Raw genomic sequence first — 22,510 nt, forward strand, 5'->3', positions numbered from 1 at the left:
CATAACAGGGCATTCTTCTTTTGTAACGTGCTGCTGATTTTGCAGTAGATTTCAAAAGAAGGTGTATTGTAAGAAAAGTCCAATCAAGTTCTAATTTGGAAGAGTTTGGCACAGTGTGCCTACCAATGGTATCTTCGAGGTATTTCCAACCAAGCCAAGACTCTGTGGATTGATCCTGATGAGCAGTTCAATTGATATGACATTATATAAATTGTAACGCAAAAGATGATAAACAAATTTGTTAATACTGGATTCAAAAATTGCACTTTTTACTCAGTGAAGAGCACTAGTCATTGTCAGAAAGGTTTCCTGTGTTCTTAAAATTTATTTCATCTTTCGGTAACAGGATGTGTTTGTGAAGGTGCTCTGTGCTATAAACCCCCATAGAGACAATGTACATAGCTTTACTTTCATTATTTAATGTAGATTCAATATATTTCCAAAAAGACTACTGTACCACCCAGAATAAATTAGAATCTTGATTTTGTTTAGCATAGGAATTCCAAATACATTGTCAACCATTATATTGTTTATCAATAATTTTCACTATAAGACTTCACAAAAAGTGTAGACTTGTATTTGATTAAATGGATTGAAATTTTATCCCCAACTGTAACCCTTAACTTCTGTATTCAGAATGTTGTCCTTATTCTAGTAATTGGTGTGTTTTAGGGACAGCAAGGAAAGTGACAACTGCTGTCAAGCTTTGCAAAGTCTTAAAATCTATTAGAAACACTTGCTTGTCATGTCAAGCTCCAGGAGGGTGATGAGATAAAATGCATGAAAAAAAACTGCCAACTCATCTATGCTGCTGCACTGTCTGGCTGTCCTTTCGCAGTCAGCATTCAGCTTTTGCATTTACGCCACTTTTGAAATAAAGGGAAAAGATTATGTGCCAAGTATGTTGCAGGCGAGAAAAATGAAGGAACTGACTGTTTCAATACAGAAAATAATAGAATTACTACAAGAGCTAAAAAAAAAGAAATAAGAACTTTGATGTGTGTTGCTTGAATTTCCAGCATCTGCAGAATTCCTGTTTTTTGCGTTTAAATAAGAGCAACTGTTGTTTTAATGTTGATTTTCAGAATCCATAGACTTTGATAAGAAGTTAAGCAGATGGCACTGAAATGAGTCAGAATCCCAGACAGTATACATATACTATATATCAAAAATCATTTTCTAATTTAGCATCGGCAAAGGAGGCAAGTTCAAAGAAAGATCCAAGCTGTATTAAGAATACTGTATAACAAAGCAAGATATCAGAACTTAGTTATAAAAGAATGTTGACTTCAGGAAACAACTTTATCGCTCGACCCCAAATGCATAAGATTTGCATTATAATTTAGGATTTTGCAATTCTTTTTGCATTCACATTAAAAAAAATCCTTGAGATTGAATGTGTATAATTCAAAACTTGTACATAAAAATATAATACATATGCAGTAGTGTAGTCAGTGTTAACAATTTTCCTATAGTTATTTTCAGCCAGGAATAAATGAAACACTAGTAATTCCTTATGAATCTCCAGGAAAATACTGTATCTTTAGAAAGTGGGTGAAAACAAAATGTGAGTATGTTTATACTTCAATAAAGTATGGCAGTTCCAGAGTGATTTTTACAAACACATATGAGAATTGAATCACCCATAATATAAGAAATTATACTTTACGAGGGGTGATTGATAAATTTGTGCCCTAAGGTAGAAGGAGTCAATTTTAGAAAACCCAGCACATTTAATTTTCAACATAGTCCCCTCCTACATGTACACACTTAGTCCAGTGGTCGTGGAGCATACAGATCCCTTCTTTGTAGAAGTGGTCCACAGCAGGGGTGATTGATAAGTTCGTGGCCCAAGGTAGAAGGAGATACGTTATTAACTTCAAACTTTCTGCATTTATCACTCAGAGTGTTGAACTGCACATGCATGTAACAAGAGTGTCTTGGATCTCCAGGTGGTCCACAGCAGGGGTGATTGATAAGTTCTTGGTCTAAGGTAGAAGGAGATGAGTCATACAGCTCTCATTATATGCACATGCAGTTCATCTCTTTGAGTGAAAATGCAGAAAGTCTGAAGTTTCTCCTCATCTCCTTCTACCTTAGGCCACAAACTTATCAATCACCCCTGCTGTGGACCACTTTCTGGAGGTCCAAGACGCCAACTTCTACAAAGAAGGGATCCATATGCTCCATGACCACTGGACTAAGTGTGTAAATGTAGAAAAAATAGATGTGCTAGGTTTTCTAAAATTGACTCCTCTACCTTAGGCCACAAACTTATCAATCATCCCTCGTGTAAGTATTTCTACTTAATGAGAGGTTTTAGTTTATCCATAGCTGTGTGATGCTTGGAGAAAAACATTCAATGCAATGGAAACTGCAAAAATTGTAAACTCATCTGTTTGGGAGATTTCCTTGTGGTTTTTGGAGGATCTCTGTTTTCCCAGAAGATTGGGAGGATTCCTGGAGGATGCCTTCGGATAGATAGTCAGAGTCATGGAGAGAGAACACTGAAATGGTCTGTTTGACTTGCTGACAATTAAGCACTATTTCCACTGTAACATTTTATTCTCCCCACTTTCGCAACAACTCCTACCACTCATCTACACACTAGTGCAATTTACAAAACTCACTTAACCTACCTCTCTGTGTATGTTTGAGAGTGGGAGAAAACCAGAGCACCTGGAGGAGCCCATAGAGTCAGGGAGAACATGCAAGCTTCATGCAGATGGCACCTGAGATTGGTACTGTACCCAGGTCACCAGAGCTGTGATCAGCAGCTCCGCCATTGTGCTGCCCAAGGAACTTCTAAGGAAACTGAGTAAATGAGCAAGATGCACAGTAACTGACATCAAATGAGTGTTCAATGATGTAATCTTTCTCTCTCTCCGTTGAACTCCATTGAAGAACATTTGGCTGAGTTCAATGACTTTGGAACTGGAATCGGTTTACTAATGTACAGTACAAAGCTTGCCTTGCAGATCAATTCATTGCATGATGTATTCAGATGGTACAAGGTAAAACAATGCAGGATAGTGTGACACCTGCAGTGAAATTATTAGTGCATGTATACAATAAGGTGCAAGGTCATAACAAGTTAGATGGTGAGGCCAAGTCCATCTTATTGAACTAGGGAACCATTCAATAGTCTTATAACAGTGGGATAGAAGTTGTCCAGAAACCTGGCTTATGTATCTTCTGCCCGATAGGAGAGCTCTAAGGTAGGTGGGGTTTTTGATTACGTTGCCAGCTTTACTGAGGTAGCAAAAAGTATAGACAAAGTCCATGGAGGGAAGGTTGTTTTTTGTGATGTGCTGAGCTGTGTTGACAAGCACATGTCAAAATTCTTTCCCCACTTAATGCCTTAAAGAGGTTGGTGAGCTTTATTTGCCATGGCATCTAGTTCATTGGACCAGTTCAGTCTATGGTGATGTTCACTCCCAGGAACTTCAAGCTTTCAACTCCCAGTGTCAGTAGCATTGATGTAGACAGGAGTATGTGGTTTCAGGTGCATTGGAGGCTCTTGAAGTAGGTGGTGAAATACCAGTCCCTTTCTGTTTGAAAAGTAATAGAAAAATGTGTTTAGCTCATGAGTAAGGGATGTGCTGCTGCCAGTGATGCTCTCCAACTTTATTCCGTAGCCCATTATAGCATGCCACAAATGATGAATGGTCTGGGATTAATTCTGGATTAGTATAATCTCTTAGCATCTCTGATAGCTCTGTGGAGGTTGTATCTCAATTTCTTGAGAAGGTCAGGGTCACCTGATTTGACTGCTGGAGTCCTACCCTTTAGTAGGGAGTGGATGTCCCTCATCAATCTCGATTTCTGGTTTGGGGACACCCATGTTATGCTCTTATGCCACACAGTTCTCAACACACTTGCTGATAATGTTTGTGCAGGTGCAGATATACGCATTTGGGCTGACAGCTGAGTCTAAACATTAACCAGTCTGCTGGCTTCATGTAGAAGTTCATCTCTTTCCTCAGATCACCAGTGTATGACTTTCTGTAATGGATTCACCTGTTTCTACTGCTGTTCGTACGCAGGGACTAGGAGAACAGCTTGGTGGTCAGATTTACCAAAGAGTGGATAAAGGAATGGGGTGGGGGTTGGAATGGAATGGTGGAGTGTGACTTGGTAGGCATCTTTGATGGTGGTATGGCAACCATCAAGGGGTGTTTGGGATCCCGGTGGGACAGGAGAGGTCCTGGTAGCACTTCCTTAACACACTTTTGAAGTTGGCCTGGTTGAAATCATCTGCAATGATGAAGAGGGCCCCATGGTATTCTGCTTCTGTGCTGTTAACCACAGAGTATAGTTGAGCGTAGGCTTCACATTCATGTGTGGTAGGCAGCAATAGTGAAGGTGGGCAGGTTAGCTGAAGTGAACTCCAATGTGAGTAGACCTGAGGAGAGCTAAGGTACCGGTGACCCCTGTTTCCATCCAGGGGGTCAGGGTGGACATGGTGGAAGATTACAAATACCTGGGGATACGAATTGACAATAAACTGGACTGGTCAAAGAACACTGAGGCCGTCTACAAGGAGGGTCAGAGCCGTCTCTATTTCCTGAGGAGACTTAGGTCCTTTAATATCTGCCGGACGATACTGAGGATGTTCTATGAGTCTGTGGTGGCCAGTGCTATCATGTTTGCTGTTGTGTGCTGGGGCAGCAGGCTGAGGGTAGCAGACACCAGCAGAATCAACAAGCTCATTTGTAAGGCCAGTGATGTTGTGGGGATGGAACTGGACTCTCTGACGGTGGTGTCTGAAGAGAGGATGCTGTCCAAGTTGCATGCCATCTTGGACAATGTCTCCCATCCACTACATAATGTACTGGTTGGGCACAGGAGTACATTCAGCCCGAGACTCATTCCACCAAGATACAACACAGAGTGTCATAGGAAGTCATTCCTGCCTGTGGCCGTCAAACTTTACAACTCCTCCCTTGGAGGGTCAGACACCCTGAGCCAATAGGCCGGTCCTGGATTTATTTCCTGGCATAATTTACATATTACTATTTAACTATTTATGGTGTTATTACTATTTATTATTTGTGGTGCAACTGTAATGAAAACCAATTTCCCCTGGGATCAATAAAGTATGACTATGTAAGGGTTGGATATTCCAATCTGGGTGAGCAGAAGTTCTGCAGAACCGTCATGTCCAAGCACCATGAGGTGCTGATTAAGAAGGCACCCCCCCCCCCCACCTCTAACTTTGCCTCAGAACACCAAATGAATTGTGAAGGGCTTGGTTTGTACCACACAGTTAAGTGTGCCACGTTTCCGTGAAACAGAGCATACAGCAGTTGCTCAAGTCTCTCTTGGTAGGTCAGCTTTGTCCTTTGTTCACCAAGTTTGTTCAAGGCTAGAAAGGGGGTCTTGAACCCACGCTGTTTTGGTTTTTACCTGCAGGCCAGCCCTCTTACCACACTTCCGAGGTAAGAGGCTGCATGTGGTAGGTCCTGGAAAACCTGAAGTGGAATCGCATGGACTGGAATGCTAATGATCGCTTAAGGACAGACTTGGAAGACCTGGAGTGGATTCCTTTGGAATGGATGGCAAATTGTTGTTCCCATATTGGTCTTAGGGGTCTGCTGAATGATGAGCAGGTTTCCCTGGCAGGTGAGTGGGGATTTAGGGGAGTCTTGGACCAGGGTGTTCCCTAGAGTAAGGCTTCAGATTGGAGAGGCATCGGCATCAAACCTCAGTGTCAGGTGTTCCCACAGCCCCGGCCAGGCCCGCATTGGGTCAGGCCTTATGCCCCAGCTCTTCTCCACCATTTAAAAAAAAATTATTTACTAAGTGCAATCGTGAACAATAGCCAGATCAGAAATGCTGTTCAAGTCAACTAGTTCCCAAGTAGAACTCTGATAGGCCAATCAGATGGTTCACTGCTGCTCAGTGATAGAACACAAAGAAATCATATGTACAATTAAGAAACATTAAAAAATAGTAGAAATACTGGAGTCATGATGACCATGATGAGGACCATAGCCGGTCCTTGCTTTGGGTGGCAGTACTATCAGTAATACCTGCATGTTTCAGAGAACATAAGAATTAAATTGATTTGATGCAAGATCTGTGAAAACATTAAATTAATGGAAAGCAAATATAAACGGAGCCAGAAATAATGGTCGAACTTTAAGTACGGCGCACAGGTAGACACAATGACACAGTGGTGTGATGACGTATTCCATTCACATCCTTCGTACATATAACCATAATTAATTATTTAAACAACAAAGGGTGCTTAATCAAACAATGTATTTACCATATTATTCAAATATTACTGTTATATTAAATACACAACACTCCCTGCATAGCTATAATCACCAACTCAATATAGTAATCACAAAATAATCTGCAGATGCTGGGGTCATATAGCATGTTTCTCAACTTACATACACATGGTATACAGTATATACAGTATGCTACATAATACAGCTGCTATATAGACATACACAGCATAGTAAATTTTAAATTGTCCCATTCAGGCTTAAAGATTTAATTGCTGTAGAGGATTTTTTACTCTTGTGGGATGATGTTTTTCCTGACAAGGTGTTCACTCTGCTTGGCAGGCGAGATTTGTGGCTATGAAAACACTCTTAGGTTCTGGAGCATTCTCTGTGGTGGTTGTAGGAGTTGACTCTTAAGACTGTAGGAAGTGGTCCTAACTGCTCTGGACACCTTTCTTCTCCTTTTCTCAGCTTTTCTCTCTGGATCTCATTTGATCCTTGCTTCCGTCCTGGGCCCAGTTTCTTTCTCTCTCTTTATCCTACTCTTGATTCCTTTATCGGTTGACCTCCCTTTCCCGACCCTTGGTTCTCTCATGATCCCTTTCACAGTCTCACTCATGGTCTTTCTTTCTATCTCGTCTCTCCTTTTCAACTTCTTGTCTTTCTTTGTCTTGCCTTTTCTTTTTCTAGTTTCTTGTCAGTATCTCTGTGTTTGCTAATTTCTCATGAAATTAGGCCCCATTTCCATAGCACTTATGTCATCCTTCTCTTTCTTTTCCCTTTTCTTCTTTCTAGGATGTCCATCTTGATCTTGGGAAGGTGCATTTAGTTCATGGGAATATTCTCTTATTAATCTTTTTATTGCTCCCTTATGATCTGATCACTCCTCTCGGTTCCCTCATTCACAACATCATGTGATGAATCCTTTGTTTTCAGATCTCCATTGACTCCCTTCTGTTTGGTCTTCCATTTGGTCTTTGGTCTTTGCATCTAATTTTATGAGCAGGTTTTTGTTTCTCACTTGAATTTCATGCAATAACCTTCATGCACACAGAGCAGATTCCGGTTGTTTTTACTTACAAAAGCTGGATGTTTGCAACTTTCCTAAAACTTCTTGAACTCTCTTCCAGCTTAAAACCAAGCCACATATCACAAGCAACTGCCTGATTAACATATCAGAAGCTTTCTCTAATATGTTGCCTACATAAACTGTTGTAGTCAGACCACTGCTTTCGTCATTTTTGCGATTCTGCTGAGCAGCCTGGCCCTTCCTTGGTCCAATATGCTTTCCAATCAGAAGCACAGATGTTGGCACTGACACCTGTTTGCCCTCTGTTGGGCATGGAGACTGTTTTGGCATCATCCAGAACCTTTCTTAATTCACTTTCAGTTGACTATATTTCAGGGGATGTGGCATGCAAATGGTAGATGGAACTCCAATCAAGTTGTAGTTGACGGCACCAAGATGCTGGCCCTCCTGTATTAATTACTTAAAATGTGGCTTGCTGGTTGTTTTATCTCACCATTACAAATGTCATTTCCACAGGAATTATCTTTTCTCAAGTATAAGTTCTGAGTTGGATATCTGTAGGCTTCAGTTCTGTATCTTTGAAATGCCGTTCAAATTAATTTTGTAGAATAACTGTAACAGCTGAGCCAGTGTCCAATTCCATTTAAATTAATTTGCTGCTCACTTCCGGTGTAAGTCATTTTGCTTGTCTATTGTTATTTTTCATACTGTAAATTGATAGACGACTCAGTCCTGTGTCACTCCCATCATTATCAGATTTTTCATCAACAGCATGCAAATTAGTCTCTTTTTGAAGCTGCAACTTCACTTTTTAGCTTTTTCCCTTCCATGTGCATCCCATTTATTTTTGTCTGCCCAGCATGCTCTTTGCATGTGACCTACTTTGTTGCATTTTCTGCAAGTTTTACCTTTAAATCTGCATTGGTCTGGTGTACGTGAGCCCCTGCCACATCAGAACACAGTTGATTCAGCCAGGCAGGCTTCCATCTAGATGTTGCAATTTTATCCATGTTCACTTTCATTACTGACTGGAACTCTATTGCATCTTTGTCTGCTATTTCCATTGATACAGCAATTTCAACTGCTCTTTTAAGTGTAAGTTGTGCTTCAGTTAGGAGCTGTTTTTGAATGCTTTCTCATAAGATTCCATGAATTAAACAATCGCTTACTGCATCATTAAGCCCATCACTGAACTGACCATGCTCACAACTTTTTCAATTTAGCCACGTACGCTGAAATGGACTCCCTTTCCTTTAGATTTCACTTATGAAACCTAAAGTGTTCTGCAATCAACAATGGCTTTGGTGCTAAATGTTCCTGTATTACTTTCAATATATCAGCAAAGTTCATTTTGGCTGGTTTAGTTGGAGCAGGCAAACTTCTATACAAATCATATGCCTTTAAATCCGATACACTCAGCCAAATTGGCACTCACTTCTCATTGGCTGTTTCATTTTCTCAAAAATATTGCTCAATATGCTTAGTAGGCGAAATCCAGTTACCTCATATGCAATTGTGTGAGTCTAACTTTGTGATCTAACCAGCCTTTTCTGTGTTTTGTTAACATTTATGATTATTATCATGCAGTATTCATAGCTTATGATGCTATGAATACACTCATTTTCTGGTTTTCTCTTGCAAAGAAAGTGTGCTGCACTTTTAAAGACTTGAACATATCGCAGTGCTTCAACACACAGGTAGTTGTCTTTGGTTAGTTTAAAATGTCACAACTGTTATGTTTTGTAACTCCAAAACATAAATTTAATTGAAAGCAGAAACAAGGAGCTGGGAATACGGTCTAACTTTGTTATAACTTTAAGCATAAATGAGCTAGTGTGGTGACGTATGCTATTCACATACTTTGTACATTAGATTAGATTAGATTAGATTAGATTATGAGGAGACGCAGTCCTCTTTTATTGTCATTTAGTAATGCATGCATTAAGAAATGATATAGTATTCCTCCGGTGTGATATCACAGAAACACAGGACAGACCAAGACTGAAAAACTAACAAAAACCACATAATTATGACATATAGTTACAACAGTGCAACAATACCATAACTTGATGAAGAACAGGCCATGGGCACAGTAAAAAAGTTCAAAGTCTCTCGAATGTCCCACATCTCATGCAGACGGGAGAAGGAAGAAAACTCTCCCTGCCATGCCTGACCACAGTCCGACTCTGAGTCCTCTGAAAGCTTCGAGCCTCCGACCAGCCCTCCGACACCGAGTACCGAGCACCATCTCTGCCGAATGCTTCAACCTCAGCCTCGGTTGCCAGCAGCAGGCAAAGCCAGGGATTTTGGGGCCGACCCTCCGGAGATTCTCGATCTCACAGTAGCAGTGGCAGCGAACCGGGCATTTCAGAAGCTTCTCCAGATGTTCCTGTGCTTCTCACGTCTGTCTCCATCAAATCAGAATTGTGCATGGCATCCTACTTACAAATACGATATCATTTCACCGGAGAGGTGCGCGCGCTGCATCATGCCGCCATCTTCTCCTTCCGCCTTCATATGATCATAATCAATTATTTAAGCAACAAAGAATGCTTAATCAAACAAATATTACTGATACATCAAATACACAACAATATGTAATTTGTAGGTCTACAAATATCAATACTAGATAAATTCTGCTTCTCATGTCTGGGTGCAACTTAGACTTAAACTTATCCTGATTATTACAAAGCATAAAATACCAATGTCTTGTTTGTTTTGAATAGTTCTATTAAAGATATATGGCAAGTGTCCTCCATGCTATAGTTTATAGGATGACACTTTCTTGTAATTGTGCAGTTATTTCCCCAGTAACCTTGCATCCTTTGCTTTTCTCCAATCTATCTTGCCCTCTCATAAGAATATCAAGAGATTCTCCCTCCGCCACTTTATGTGGATGAGAATTTCTAAGATTCCTAACTCTGAAAGAATAAAAATGACCCCATTTCTGCCCCAAATGATCAACCCTTTATCAGAATCAGTGATTACTGGTTCTAGATTTCCCACAAGGATACTTTCAAGATTCAAGATTTAAGATTGTTTAATGCCATTTCCAGTACACAAGTGTAAAGAGGAACAAGATATTTGTCATTCCAGATCTGATGCAGCACAAAAAAAAATCTCAGTAAGAGAATGCAACACACACAAAATGCTGGAGGAACTCAGCAGGCCAGGCAGCATCCTCCAGCATTTTATGTGTACTGCTTGGCTTTCCAGCATCTGCAGATATTCTCTTGTTTGTGATAGTAAGGTAAATAACAGAAAATATAAAAAAAATAATATATAAGATAGCTTATATACATAGATTGATTGTATGTCCATAAAGTGACTGAAGTGCCTGTACATAAGGTGACTGACAGGAAATGGTGAAGTTTTGGGTTTGGGTGACTTCATTTCCACATCCACCATAACTCCCCAGGATCTTAGATGTTTCAATTGCCGCCATAACACTTTTGAACTCTAGCTGATATAAGCCTAGTCTGTTCACAATTTCCTCATAATATAACATTTCATTCTAGGTTTTAGTGCAAGTAAGCCTCTGTCCTGGTTCGAATGTTAGCACCCTTAACTGAGTAGACCAATACCATGCAGTGTACTCCAGTTAAGATATCACAAATGTCCTAAATAAATGACACACAGTCTTTCCAGGCAGCGGTTCATTTCTCATCACAAATACAAACAGTATATTTGCCAGCTTACCTAAGTATTTGTGCTAGCCTTTAGTGAATCATGTAAGAAGGGGAGGGGAGGAAGGGAGGGAGGGAACGTTGACTCAGACCATGAGAGGCCTGCGTCAGGCATTTTCATGCCTTACAAGGTGCAGATTGGAAGTCTGTGTGGGGTGCCACTCCTCGCACAGACTAGAGCAACGTGTGGTTAAGTGCCTTGCTCAAAGACACAAACACGCTGCCACAGCAGAGGCTCAAACTAACAACCTTCAGATCACTGGACGAACGTCTTAACCACTTGGCCACGTGCCCAACACGTGTAAGAAGGGAATTTTATATTTTGGGGTTTATAAGGGCAAAGGTGTGACCATTGTTGAAGATAGCTTTGGAACATTTGGTAACAGTCTAACCTGTAATTTCAAATCTTACCCCAGAGACCTGAGCATATAAAGACATTGAAACTATTCAGATGCATTCATATGAATATCATATGCAATAGAGTAAAATTTTGTTACTCTTACATGCATGTACTCTTAAAGTGAAGATGACCATCCACCATAGATGGTCCCTAGCCCTGCCATGAATGTAGGAGTATCGGGCATGTGGTTTGCAACCCTCTACCGTAAACACCCAGAGCTACAGAAATGCCAGCAGAAGCTCCAAAGACTGCATCCCTGGGAGAAGAAGGATCTTTGAAGCTGGGCTGCTCCTGGGATAACTTGAAAGACTGGGCCAGGTCAAAGGGCTCTGGCAAGCCACTGTTGGCAGCCTATGCCCCAGTAGGGGTGATGCACTTAACTAATTACTAACTATTTGGCTTAACAATCACTTGCTGCATCTGAATGTTTACCTTCAGTGATTTGTATATAAGTACAGTTAGGTACTTCCCACTTTTGCATTATTTAAAATTACTGTGCTCTTCTGTTTTGTGCCACAGGCTGTACAACCTCAGATTTATTGGAATGACGTTCCAACCACCGTACTCATTCACCTTGACCTTATCCTCACCAAATCTTCTTGGATTCTCCTCCACAACCTTGCAACTCCATCCAGTTTTGTGTTAACATGAAACTCAGGTCTCCTCGGCTGAATTGTTGATATAGATAGTGAATTGATGGGACCTTAAGGTCCAGCTTCTGTGGATATCACCAGATATCACCAGATATCCTGCTTCGGGTTTGATTTGAAGAAGGAGTCTGAGTGGGAGTGCCGAGAAAGACATTTTTGAAATTTTCGTTATTTTTTGTTCTCCAACGGCGTTCTGAGAGGCGGGACTGCGCAGGCGTGTGACGTCGGGCTGTGCAGCGCGGCAGATTTAAAAGGAACAGAGCCTCATAGAGCGGGCAGCGGAGTTTGCGGGCTGCGGAGTGAGCCGGGAGCAGAGTGAAGACTTAAGGGCTTCGGCTCAACGGGCTTAGGCGGAAACAGGCGAGGCGAGGGAGGTTTGGCATTCATTTTCTGTTGTTATTTGAGGAGAGGGGCAGTATGAGTGTGAGGGCAGTTTGCTGTTCTCGGTGTCGGATGTGGGAGGCCCTGGAGTCTACAAGCCTCCCAGACGTCTACATCTGCACCAAGTGCATCGAGATGCAGCTCCTAAGGGACCGCGTTACGGAACTGGAGCTGCAGCTCGATGACCTTCGTCTGGTCAGGGAGAGTGAGGAGGTGATAGAGAGGAGTTGCAGGCAGGTGGTCACGCCGGGGCCACGGGAGGCAGACAAGTGGGTCACGGTTAGGAGGGGGAAGGGGAAAGGTCAGGTAATAGGGAGTACCCCGGTGGCTGTGCCCCTTAACAAAAGGTACTCCTGTTTGAGTACTGTTGGGGGGGACAGCCTACCCGGGGGAAGCGACAGTGGCCGTGCCTCCGGCACAGAGTCTGGCCCTGTAGCTCAGAAGGGTAGGGCAAGGAAGAGGAGGGCAGTTGTGATAGGGGACTCGATAGTAAGGGGGTCAGATAGGCGATTCTGTGGACGCAGTCCAGAGACCCGGATGGTAGTTTGCCTCCCTGGTGCCAGGGTCCGGGATATTTCTGATCGTGTCCAAGATATCCTGAAGTGGGAGGGTGAGGAGCCAGAGGTCGTGGTACATATAGGTACCAATGACATAGGTAGGAAAAGGGATGAGGTCCTGAAAGGAGAATATAGGGAGCTAGGAAGGGAGTTGAGAAAAAGGACCGCAAAGGTAGTAATCTCGGGATTACTGCCTGTGCCATGCGACAGTGAGAGTAGGAATGCGATGAGGTGGAGGATAAATGCGTGGCTGAGGGATTGGAGCAGGGGGCAGGGATTCAAGTTTTTGGATCATTGGGACCTCTTTTGGCACAGGCGTGACCTGTACAAAAAGGACGGGTTGCACTTGAATCCTAGGGGAACCAATATCCTGGCAGGGAGATTAGCGGGGGCTGCTGAGGTGACTTTAAACTAGAATGGTTGGGGGGTGGGAATCAAATTAAAGAGGCTAGGCGTGAGGAGGTTAGTTCACTACAGGGGGATGGGAACCTGTGCAGAGAGGCAGAAGGGTGTAAAGTGAGGGTAGAAACAAAAATTACTATGGAGAAAAGTAAAAGTGGCAGGCCGACAAATCCAGGGCAAGCATTAAAAAGGGCCACTTTTCAGCATAATTGTATAAGGGCTAAGAGAGTTGTAAAAGAGCGCCTGAAGGCTTTGTGTGTCAATGCAAGGAGCATTCATAATAAGGTGGATGAATTGAAAGTGCAGATTGTTATTAATGATTATGGTATAGTTGGGATCACAGAGACATGGCTCCAGGGTGACCAGGGATGGGAGCTCAACGTTCAGGGATATTCAATACTCAGGAGGGATAGACATGAAGGAAGGGGAGGTGGGGTGGCGTTGCTGGTCAAAGAAGAGATTAACACAATAGAAAGGAAGGACATAAGCCAGGAAGATGTGGAATCGATATGGGTAGAGCTGTGTAACACTAAGGGGCAGAAGACGCTGGTGGGAGTTGTGTACAGGCCACCTAACAGTAGTAGTGAGGTCGGAGATGGTATTAAACAGGAAATTAGAAATGTGTGCAATAAAGGAACAGCAGTTATAATGGGTGACTTCAATCTACATGTAGATTGGGTGAACCAAATTGGTAAGGGTGCTGAGGAAGAGGATTTCTTGGAATGTATGCGGGATGGTTTTTTGAACCAACATGTCGAGGAACCGACGAGAGAGCAGGCTATTCTGGACTGGGTTTTGAGCAATGAGGAAGCGTTAATTAGTGATCTTGTCGTGAGAGGCCCCTTGGGTAAGAGTGACCATAATATGGTGGAATTCTTCATTAAGATGGAGAGTGACATAGTTAATTCAGAAACAAAGGTTCTGAACTTGAAGAGGGGTAACTTTGAAGGTATGAGACGTGAATTAGCTAAGATAGACTGGCAAATGACACTTAAAGGATTGACGGTGGATATGCAATGGCAAGCATTTAAAGGTTGCATGGATGAACTGCAACAAATGTTCATCCCAGTTTGGCAAAAGAATAAATCAAGGAAGGTAGTGCACCCGTGACTGACAAGAGAAATTAGGGATAGTATCAATTCCAAAGAAGAAGCATACAAGTTAGCCAGAGAAAGTGGCTCACCTGAGGACTGGGAGAAATTCAGAGTTCAGCAGAGGAGGACAAAGGGCTTAATTAGGAAGGGGAAAAAAGATTATGAGAGAAAACTGGCAGGCAACATAAAAACGGACTGTAAAAGCTTTTATAGATATGTAAAAAGGAAAAGACTGGTAAAAACAAATGTCGGTCCCCTGCAGACAGAAACAGGTGAATTGATTATGGGGAGCAAGGACATGGCAGACCAATTGAATAATTACTTTGGTTCTGTCTTCACTAAGGAGGACATAAATAATCTTCCAGAAATAGTAAGGGACAGAGGGTCCAGTGAGATGGAGGAACTGAGCGAAATACATGTTAGTAGGGAAGTGGTGTTAGGTAAATTGAAGAGATTGAAGGCAGATAAATCCCCAGGGCCAGATGGTCTGCATCCCAGGGTGCTTAAGGAAGTAGCCCAAGAAATAGTGGATGCATTAGTGATAATTTTTCAAAACTCGTTAGATTCTGGACTAGTTCCTGAGGATTGGAGGGTGGCTAATGTAACTCCACTTTTTAAAAAAGGAGGGAGAGAGAAACCGGGGAATTATAGACCGGTTAGCCTAACGTCGGTGGTGGGGAAACTGCTGGAGTCAGTTATCAAGGATGTAATAACAGCACATTTGGAAAGTGGTGAAATGATCGGACAAAGTCAGCATGGATTTTTCAAAGGAAAATCATGTCTGACAAATCTCATAGAATTTTTTGAGGATGTAACTAGTAGAGTGGATAGGGGAGAACCAGTGGATGTGGTATATTTGGATTTTCAGAAGGCTTTTGACAAGGTCCCACACAGGAGATTAGTGTGCAAACTTAAAGCACACGGTATTGGGGGTAAGGTATTGGTGTGGGTGGGGAGGTGGTTAGCAGACAGGAAGCAAAGAGTGGGAATAAACGGGACCTTTTCAGAATGGCAGGCGGTGACTAGTGGGGTACCGCAAGGCTCAGTGCTGGGACCCCAGTTGTTTACAATATATATTAATGACTTGGATGAGGGAATTAAATGCAGCATCTCCAAGTTTGCGGATGACACGAAGCTGGGTGGCAGTGTTAGCTGTGAGGAGGATGCTAAGAGGATGCAGGGTGACTTGGATAGGTTGGGTGAGTGGGCAAATTCATGGCAGATGCAATTTAATGTGGATAAATGTGAAGTTATCCACTTTGGTGGCAAAAATAGGAAAACAGATTATTATCTGAATGGTGGCCGATTAGGAGAAGGGGAGGTGCAACGTGACCTGGGTGTCATTATGCACCAGTCATTGAAAGTGGGCATGCAGGTACAGCAGGCGGTGAAAAAGGCGAATGGTATGCTGGCATTTATAGCGAGAGGATTTGAGTACAGGAGCAGGGAGGTACTACTGCAGTTGTACAAGGCCTTGGTGAGACCACACCTGGAGTATTGTGTGCAGTTTTGGTCCCCTAATCTGAGGAAAGACATCCTTGCCATAGAGGGAGTACAGAGAAGGTTCACCAGATTGATTTCTGGGATGGCAGGACTTTCATATGAAGAAAGACTGGATGAACTGGGCTTGTACGCATTGGAATTTAGAAGATCGAGGGGGGATCTGATTGAGACGTATAAGATCCTAAAGCGATTGGACAGGCTAGATGCAGGAAGATTGTTCCCGATGTTGGGGAAGTCCAGAACGAGGGGTCACAGTTTGAGGATAGAGGGGAAGCCTTTTAGGACCGAGATTAGGAAAAACTTCTTCACACAGAGAGTGATGAATCTGTGGAATTCTCTGCCACAGGAAACAGTTGAGGCCAGTTCATTGGCTATATTTAAGAGGGAGTTAGATATGGCCCTTGTGGCTACGGGGATCAGGGGGTATGGAGGGAAGGCTGGGGCGGTGTTCTGAGTTGGATGATCAGCCATGATCATAATAAATGGCGGTGCAGGCTCAAAGGGCCGAATGGCCTACTCCTGCACCTATTTTCTATGTTTCTATAACCTGTCAGCCTGAGACGGATCCATTTAGTTCCACTCTCTGCTTCCAGTTTCATAACAATTCACAATTCATGTCAGTACATTACCCCCAGATCTCTGCACTTTAACTTTGCTGACCAACGTCCTGGGTGGAACCTTTCAAAAATCCAAATGCACCATACGTATTGGTTCCCCTTGACCAGTTCTACTATTTACATCCTTAAGGAATTCCAGCAGATCAGCTTAAAAGTGTTTTCTTTCATATAGCCACTCTTACTCTGTGCAGTCTGAATATTCTTTTCAATTTGCTATATTACTTACTTAATTATAAATTCTAACATTGTCTTTACCACTGTTATTAGGCTAGCAGGATGGCCATTCCTTACTTTTGTTCTTAGAATCATAGGGTAATAGAGTACTGCAGCACAGAAATAGGCTCTTCAGCCCATCTAGTCCATGCTGAACTATTAACCCGTCTAGTCCCAGTAACTTGCAGCTGGATCATAGCCCAAATTATCCCTCCCATCCGTGTAATTTTCCAACTTTTTCTTAAATGTTGAAATTGAAACTGCAATGTACTTTTAAATCAACTTAATGAACTGCAGATTTCAAGATCTCCTGAAGGACAAGGCGGGCATAACTCAAGCAAGCGGGTGCAGTACCTTTAAGTGGACGAGGGTTCACCATCTAGGCCGGAAGTGAAGTAGGAGAGGGGAGGATTCCAAGCCAGGTTAAAACGCAGAGGGATGAGGTCCCCTCTACCCAGCATCTTGTTAGCAAATGTGCAGTTGCTAGAGAACAAAACTGAGGACCTGAGGACAAGATTGAGGGCTAGCCTCATTAATATGCAAGAGATCTTCAAGGAGAAGTGCTTTAGGGAAGTATCATCCGACATTAAGGATCCCCACCACCCAGGACATGCTCTCTCTTCAGGATGGAGGTACAGAAGCCTGAAGGTACACACTCAGTGATTCAGGAACAGCTTCTTCCCCTCTGCCATCAGATTTCTAAATGGATATTGAACCCATGAACACTACCTCACTACTTCTTTATTTCTGTTTTTTTTGAATATTATTTTAACTTATCTTAATTTAACTATTTAATAGACATATATATATACTTACTGTAATTCACTTTTTTCTCTATATTTACTTATCACGTATTTCATTGTACTACTGCTGTAAGGTTAACAAATTTCACGACACACAGAATGCTGGTGATATTAATCTGATTCTGATTCTGATTGTTGTATTGGAGGGAAGTGAGGTACTGTTGTATTTAATGTCTGAGGGAAAATTGGCTGTCTCCCAGTACACCAGATATGGCTGTCAGACCCAAAGGGTTCTTGATTCACAGGATGGACTGAACTGCTGATTTGGAAAAGGCAAAAGGTGGCAGTGTGTGTTTCAGAATAAAGTCTCAGTGGTGCTCCGATGTGGTGCTTTGTTGAACTCACATTCCCTCAACCTTGAACAGCTAACTATCAAATGCTGTCGATTCTGTTCACCTATGGAGTTCTCATCTGTGATCCTCACTGGTGTTTACATACCACCAGCAGCCAGCTATAATCTAGTGCATCAAATACTGCATGATGCCATCACCAAACAAGAAGCAGTCCATCCCAATGCATTTCAAATCATAGTTGGAGACTTCAGCCAGGCATTATTGAAGAAAACCCTGCCCAATTACCATCAGCACATAACCTATAGCACCTGAGGTCCCAACACACTTAAACTACTGTTATACTAAGATAAGGAATGCCGACTGTTCCATGCCCAGACTGCATTTCAAGAAATCTGATTATTTGGCTGTTCTTTTCAGCATACAGAGGCTAAAGAGCAAGCTTCAGAGATTAAGACAACAAAGAGGTGGTTGCAACAAGCAGAGGAATGGCAACAGGATTGCTTTGAAGTGGTGTACTGAGCCACGTTCCAGGACTCCTCTATGAATGGTTGTCATGGACTTTATAAAAACAGTGTCTCCACAAAATCATTCAGAATCTTCCCTAACCAGAAGCCCCAGATGAACCTTGAGATCTGCAACCTGCTGATGAGCAGAACAGAGGCATTCAAGTCTGATGACTAACAAAGTTATAAGAGGTCCAGGTACGATCTCCAGAAAGGCATCTTATGGATGAAATAGCAATTCCAGACTAAATTTGAATCATTGAAGGATGCTCAACAGATGTGGCAGGGCTTAAATGCTATGACCTCTCATAAAGTAAAATCAAGTGACATAAGTGACAATAGGGCTTTGCTTCCAGATGAGCTCAATGCCTTCTATGCTTGCTTTGACCATCAAAACATGGAGGAACCATCATGAATTCTGAAGACCCCCGATGATTCTGTGATTTCAGTCTCTGAGGCTGACATACAAGCAGCCTTCAGGCAGGTGAACCCATGAAAAGCATCCAGCCCAGGTGGGGTACCTGGCCAATTACTAAAGATCTGTGCTGATCAGCTGGCTGGAGTCTTCACTGAGATCCTTAACCTCTCGCTTTGGCAGTCTGAGGTACCAATCTGCTTCAAGCAGGCTTCAATTATACTGGTGCCTAAGAAGAGCTTGTAACCTGCCTCAATGACTATCATCCAGTAGCACTTACATCCACTGTGATGAAGTGTTTGGAGAAGTTGATGATGAAACATATCAATACCTGCCTGAGAAATGATTTGGATCCACTCCAATTTGCCTACAAGCACAACAGGTCCATAGCAAATACCTTCTCATTGGCTCTTCACACAACCCTGGAACACCTGGACAGCAAAGGTGCATGCATCAGTATGCACTTTATTGATGACAGCTTGGTATTCAATGCCATCATCCCCTCAAAGCTAATCAGTAAGCTTCAAGTCTTTGGCCTCAGTACTTCCTTGTGTAATTGGATCCTCAATTTTCTCACATGCAGACCCCAGTCACTTCAAATTGGCAACAACATCGCCTCCACAATCTCCATCAGCACTGTTACACCACAAGGCTGTGTGCTTAGTCCCCTGCTCTATTCGCTTTACACTCATGAATGTGTGGTGAAGCACATCTCCAAGTTTGCTGATGACACCGCTGACATAGGCAGAATTAGCATATAGGAGGGAGATTTAAAATATGGCTGAATGGTGCCACAACAGCAGCCTAATACTCAATGTCAGGAAGACCAAGGAGCAAATTGTTGACTTCAGGAGGAGGAATCAGACATCCATGAGCCAGTCTTCATCAGAGGATCAGAGATGGAGAGGATCAGCAACTTCAAATTCCTCGGTGCTATCATTTCAGAGAAGCACTCAGGGCCAACATGTAAGTGCAATTATGAAGAAAGCATAGTAGCACTTCTATTTCCTTAGGAATTTGCAAAGAATTAGCATGGCATCTAAAACTTTGACAAACTTCTATAGATGTGTGCTGGAGAGTATATTGACCCAGTGCATCACAGCCTGGTAGAGACACAACGATACCATTTAAGAGAAAATCCTACAAAAAGTAGTGGATAAGGTAGTGGTAAAACTCACTCCACCATTGAGCACATCTACTTGACACACTGTTGCAGGAAAGTGGCATCCATCATCGGGGATATGCACCACCTACATCATGCTTTCTTCTCAGTGTTGCCTTTAGGAACAAGGTACAGGAGCCTCAGGACATACACCACAGGCTCACCAGCAGTTATTACTCCTCAAACATCAGGGTGTTGAACAAAAGGGGATAACTTCACTCAACTTCACTTGCACCATCACTGGAATGTTTCCACAATCTATGGACTCAATTTCAAGGACTCTTCATCTCATATTCTTGATATTTATTGCTTATTTGCTTATTATTATTATTTATTTCTTTTTGCATTTGCACAGTTTGCTGTCTTTTGCACACTGATTGAATGCCCAAGTTGGTGCTGTCTTTCATTGATTCTATTATGGTTATTATTCTATTATGAATTTATTGAGAAAATTAATCTGAGGGTTTTATATGGTGATGTACATGTACTTTTATAATAAATCTACCATGAACTTTGAGATTAGAAGCAACAATGGACCCAGCACCAATCCCTATGGCACACCACTAGTCACAGTCCGCAATTCAGAGAGGCAACCATCTGCTACTACTCTCTAGCTTCTCCGTGAAGCAATGTCTAATTCAATTTACACCCTCATGCTGAATGTCAAGTAATTGAACCCTTTTATCTACTTCCCATGTGGGACCTTGTCAAGCACCTTGCTAAAATCCATGTAGGCAACATCCATTGCCTTGCCTTCTTCAACTTTCCTGGTAACTTCCTCGAAAAGCTCTGTGAGATTGGTTAGGCACAACCTACTATGTTGACTATCCTTAACCAGTCCCTGTCTATCCAAATACTTATATATCCAGCCTCCTAGAATACCTTCCAATAGTTTACACTCTAATGATGTCAGGCTCACCTGAAGAATATCCCGGCATATTCTTCGAGCCTTTCTTAAACAACAGACCAACACTAGCTATCCTCAAATCCTCTGGCATCTTACCCATTGTTAAATGTTTTAAAAATTTAAATATCTCTGTTAGGGCCCCTGCAATTTCTGCACTGGCCTCCCACAAGGTTGAGGGAGCACATTGTCAGGTCCTGGAGATTTAACCACCTAATTTTTCCTCAAGACAGCAAACACCTCCTACACTTTAATCTGTATATGGTCCATAACTTCACTGCTATTTTGCCTTTGTGTCTGTCTCTCAAGTAAATGTGAATGGAAAAAATTATTTAAGATGACCCCCATCTCTTTAGGTTCCATGATGGACGACCACGCTAATGTTCAAGAGGGACAAATTTGTCCCCTGTTATGTGTTTGCACTTAATATATCTGTAAAAGCCCTTGTGATTGTCTTTCACCATGGCTGCTAGAGCAAACGCTTGCCTTCCTTCAGCCCTACTAATTTCCTTTGTAAGTGTTCTCTGCATTTCTTGTACTCAAGTACCTCAACTGTTTCTTCCTGCCTATACCTGCAACACATCTCCTCTGCATAACCAGGGCCTCAATATCTTTTGATAAACAAGGACCCCTAAACCAGTTGTCCTTGGCTTTTACTCTGACAGGAACATACAAAATTCATACTCCAAAAATTTCACTTTTGAAGGCCTCTCACTTACCAAGTACACCTTTGCCAGAAAACAACCTGTCCCAAACCACATTTGCCAAGTCCTTGCTCTACAGCTACTCCTCCTGTATTCTGTGATATGGATCTTTTGATCCTTGGGCTTAATCAGCTTCAAGCTCATCAATACTGACCTTCAGTTCCATACTGTCCCTAGACTCTAGTAGGATTTCTGTGTATTCTGAGAGGACAGACTTATTTTTTTTTAAAAAAAAGTTCTTTGTCAAAAAGGATCTAGTGCTTTCCTGGCATATATGATGAATAAACTCTTCTCAGGCTACCAGCTGGGTACAGGTATCAATTTTAACTGATGTTTCAATGACAAACTCTGCCATCTCTATCAGGGATCAGAATCTATCATTTCTTATTCCTCATTATTCCTCATGTGTCTGTTTGGAAGGGGCACACATCTGCTGTCACTCGTCTTCACATGCTTATAAAACATTTTACTGTCTGTTCTCAGTGTGTGCTATCAGCTTATTTTCATTTTCTGTCTTGCTTGTGTTCCTTTCTCTGGTCATCTTTTGCTGAGTTCCAAAATACTTACATTCCCCTGGCTGACTCCTATTTCTGGGTACTTCATCAGCCTCTTCCTTTAACGTTATCTTCATGTTCTCTTGGAGGAATCATTCCACACAGGAATATTTCCCTTTTGTTTTTTTTGCATCATTTTGCAATTGATTAACTATTTCCTTAAATGTTATCTTTCCCTGTTCTCCACAAAATCTTAATGCATGTTCCTAAACAAGTGCAGTGAATCCCTCCTCATAACTTCATTCATCCTTTTATTAAGATCTAAAACTCCAGGTTTGGATTGAAATAAAGTACATTACTTTCAAACTCAGTGTAAATTCTACCAGGTTATGGTCACTCTTTCATAAAGATCTTTTTACAGTAATACTAATAAACTCTTTCATTGCACTAAACAAAATAT

At 42.1% G+C, this 22,510-nt stretch overlaps 1 long non-coding RNA gene across 4 annotated transcripts in view; it reads right to left on the reverse strand.

Moving 5' to 3' along the window:
* Positions 1 to 22,510, reverse strand: part of LOC140188907 (uncharacterized) — a 146,815-nt gene that overhangs the window by 123,725 nt on the left and 580 nt on the right. For 2 of the 4 annotated variants that reach the window (XR_011883418.1, XR_011883419.1), the window contains exons 2-3: positions 17,127 to 17,276; positions 2,640 to 3,551 (exon numbers count right to left, since the gene is read on the reverse strand). This is a non-coding gene — a long non-coding RNA (uncharacterized lncRNA). Of the gene's footprint in view, positions 1 to 1,207; positions 3,552 to 6,106; positions 9,781 to 17,126; positions 17,277 to 22,510 lie in introns of those variants that run through there. The other 2 variants (XR_011883416.1, XR_011883415.1) reach the window with 2 other exon arrangements.

The sequence above is a fragment of the Mobula birostris genome, chromosome 2 (assembly GCF_030028105.1).
Source record: "Mobula birostris isolate sMobBir1 chromosome 2, sMobBir1.hap1, whole genome shotgun sequence".
NCBI classification, from domain to species: domain Eukaryota; kingdom Metazoa; phylum Chordata; class Chondrichthyes; order Myliobatiformes; family Myliobatidae; genus Mobula; species Mobula birostris.